Source organism: Zingiber officinale, chromosome 7B, assembly GCF_018446385.1.
Source record: "Zingiber officinale cultivar Zhangliang chromosome 7B, Zo_v1.1, whole genome shotgun sequence".
In the NCBI taxonomy this organism is placed as follows: domain Eukaryota; kingdom Viridiplantae; phylum Streptophyta; class Magnoliopsida; order Zingiberales; family Zingiberaceae; genus Zingiber; species Zingiber officinale.
The window spans coordinates 16819589-16822876 of NC_055999.1; the positions used below are offsets into that span (position 1 = coordinate 16819589).

General features: G+C 38.4%; 1 non-coding gene across 1 annotated transcript; it reads left to right on the forward strand.

Moving 5' to 3' along the window:
- Nucleotides 1–1639: 1639 nt before the first annotated feature.
- Nucleotides 1640–1745, forward strand: LOC122007499. The gene has a single exon (XR_006118991.1). It is a non-coding gene; the product is annotated as a small nucleolar RNA R71 (small nucleolar RNA).
- The last annotated feature ends 1543 nt before the right edge of the window (nucleotides 1746–3288 follow it).

Here is a 3288-nt window from a genome sequence, read left to right on the forward strand (position 1 = left end):
TGCCTCCCAAGAAGCGCTTGTTTAAGGTCATTAGCTCGACCAACTCATTAGATTTATCGAAATCTCGCTCTTGGAGGGGTAAGATATTTTAGAACCCTCTTACCAAGGGCTCTTATTATAGAGAGAGCTTTCAATGTTGGAGTTAAGAAGTGAAGTATCGCTCTCTCCATCTTCGTCTTCTTTGAAGTTCTTTCAGGTGGTCGAAGACGGTTCAGTCTGAGCTTCCAACTATAGGCCTCTTGAAAACCTACACACCCAAAAGAAAGGCAAACCTCCCACAAGCATGTAATATAAGAAGGAACTAGAGTCATATTAGTATGAACTGAATATGTATCAAAAATTGAATCACATCCAACAAAATCAATTATAGATACCTCTATAAAATCTTCCAAAAAACACTAGAAATACTAACCTTGCATTGCTGAGAGATGTCTGAAAGTTCTAAACATGTGGATGTGACTTCTAAATCTTGTATTGGCTCTAGCTCTGGCTCAGGTGGTGGTGTTTCAATAGATGGTGATTCTTGGGACTCACCCATATCTGCATGAGTCCCTACACATTGGTTCACAACAGGTTCAACCCTTGCAATTCTTACCTCTAAGGGTTGTGTGGACGAAGGAGGTGATCCTTGAGATGCTGCTTCCACAACGCAGCTCCCTACACATTCTTCCAAATCATCATCATCATCACAAGCGTCGAAAAATAAACCAACGCCTATATCTTCAACAAGAGAATCATCTGTAGGAGGATCATTAACTTCATTTGTAGTTTTAAGTTGATCTACGACATCACATTCATCATCTGAAAATTCAATTTCCTTATAACACCCTGTAAACCCAGAAGGTAGATCTGAAAACTTGTTGTCCGAAACATTATCATCACAATCCTCATCTGAAGAGTCCTCATCTTCATATACATCCAGAAATCTACACTCAACCATATTGGTGTCACAGAATCTGTCAAAGTCTTTGTTTTCATTGACCCTCACTAGCCTTTGTGGAAAAGGAACTTTTAGTGAAGGTCTTGGAAATGTACTTCCTTCTTTCCATATTCTCTTTGAGATTGTGGAGGAGGTTCAACTTGCTTATCTAGTGTTGGTGTCATCAACCGTTGAGGAAAAGGTACTTGTGGCCTTTGGGAACTTCTTGGAGTAATGAAACTGAGTTCTTGAGGTCTTCTATTGTTCTTCTCCTCAATCCTAAACAAGTCTGTCTTCAGAAGTTCTTTATGTTTCTTGCCACTTCTCAACTTAATATCATTATCAGTTACACTAGATCTTGTCTGTGTAGGAGGAAGGTCTTCCTTGAACCATTTTGAAACTATGCTATTAATCTTTTCCCCCAAATGTTTGAACTCCTCATTCTGTGACTTCTGAATTTCGACATTCTTGGGTGGTTGAACTGTATTTTGTTTGACAGGCTCTCTTGTGTATATGACTTGTACTTCTTGAATTTCTAAGGGAGATTCTATCCAGCCTTTGCTCGACCATCCATGGAGGTTCAATGCCACTTGATCAATTAATGTATAAGCTTCTTCTATACCCTTGTCCATAAAAGACCTTCCAGTTGATGAATCTAACAAACACTTATATGAAAAAGAAATTCCCCTATAGAATATGTGTAGAATCAGTCATTTCTCTAAACCATGATGAGGGCACTGTCTTTGTAGACTCTTGAATCTGTCCCATGCTTCAAATATTGATTCTCCATGTGCCTGAGCAAAATTCATGATGCAACTCCTCATGTAGATTGTTCTACTTGGAGGGAAAAAGTGATTCAGAAATTGCTGCTCCAATTGTTCCCAACTTGTGACGCTTTGAGGACGGAGAGAATATAACCAAGTCCTTGCTTTGTCCTTGATACTAAAAGGAAACGCCATCAACCAGACTGCATCTGCTGATACTCCTTCACAATTCACCAAATCACAAAGCTCTAGAAATGTCTCCAGATGCAGATAAGGACTTTCTGATACTTCTCCCCCGAATTTGTGACCTTTTATCATGGAAATTAACTCTGGGTCTAGTTGGAAATTTTCTGCTTCAATAAGAGGCTGCACAATGGGAGATATAAATCTTGTAGAAATAGGTGTCGAGAAATCTCTTAAGGCCTTGCTCGACATGTTAGTGCTCATCGAAATAAAATGAGTAAAAATAAAAATAAAGAATTAAAGATAAGATATGAAATGCTATATGAAAAATAAGAAACAAAATGTAGAATTTAAATTGCTAGAAAAAAAAATCAGATTTTTTTTTATTATGTATATGGAAAGCAAATTACAATTTAAAATGGAAAAACAAAAACTATTCATAAGTCTAGGTTAGCTAAATTACTAATCTACTAATGTTAATGCGAACAATCCCCGACAACGACGCCAAAAACTTGTTACGCAACCGCAAGTGTACGGTTTCGTCGTCAGTAATAAAAATATCGAATCCACAGGGACTGTTGATTAAGCACTAGAGATATCGCAAAGTAAGTTATCTAGACAAACCTAAGATTGGTGAGAAAGGAGAGTAAGAGAAAGAGAAGATGAAAGTGAGAAGAGAGAGAATCGATCTTGGAGGGAATGAGCTTTGGGATATGGATTCTAGGATTTCGATTTCATTATAATACTAGGAGATACTACATAGATTGCTTAGTTTCTATCCTCTATGTCAATGCTCTTGCAGGAAGTTAGATTTGTTAGGATCGGTTGAGCTAGAGGGGAGGGGGGTGAATGGCTCACTTCGTTTTCTTGATCAACTTGATTTTTCGCAGCGAACACTTGAAGGCAATGCTAACATTTGTATTTACTTTGTATCCACCTCCTCAAGGAGGTGACTAGTCCAAGGATCCACACCACCGTCACCCTTTCACTATCAAACCTCTCCTTCTCGGAATAACACCGAAGGTGGAGAAACCTTACAACTCTTACAACTCTCCCTTTATAAGAGAAAAGATCACACCCAACACAAAGAAGAAGAAAGGAAGGATTACACGCTTGAAAATGCTTCTTCCTTGCGGCGTGCAACTAGAGAACGTGGGAGATGGAGAGCTTTTGCAAAAACTCTTGAGAGATGTTCAACACTTCCAAGATTGATGATGTAAGAGCAATAGAACAGTAATTTTTGTTAGATGTCTTTTGTTCCTTTTTCTTCCACTGTTTTAAACGTCGTGAAAACTAGTTACATTTGAATTGATTCACAAGTATCCGTTGGAAATCATCGCGTCAAGATCAACGGTGTAGATTACTTCACTTGAACTTGAATCGATTGGTGCACTCCTTGAATCGATTCAGACACACCTTCGT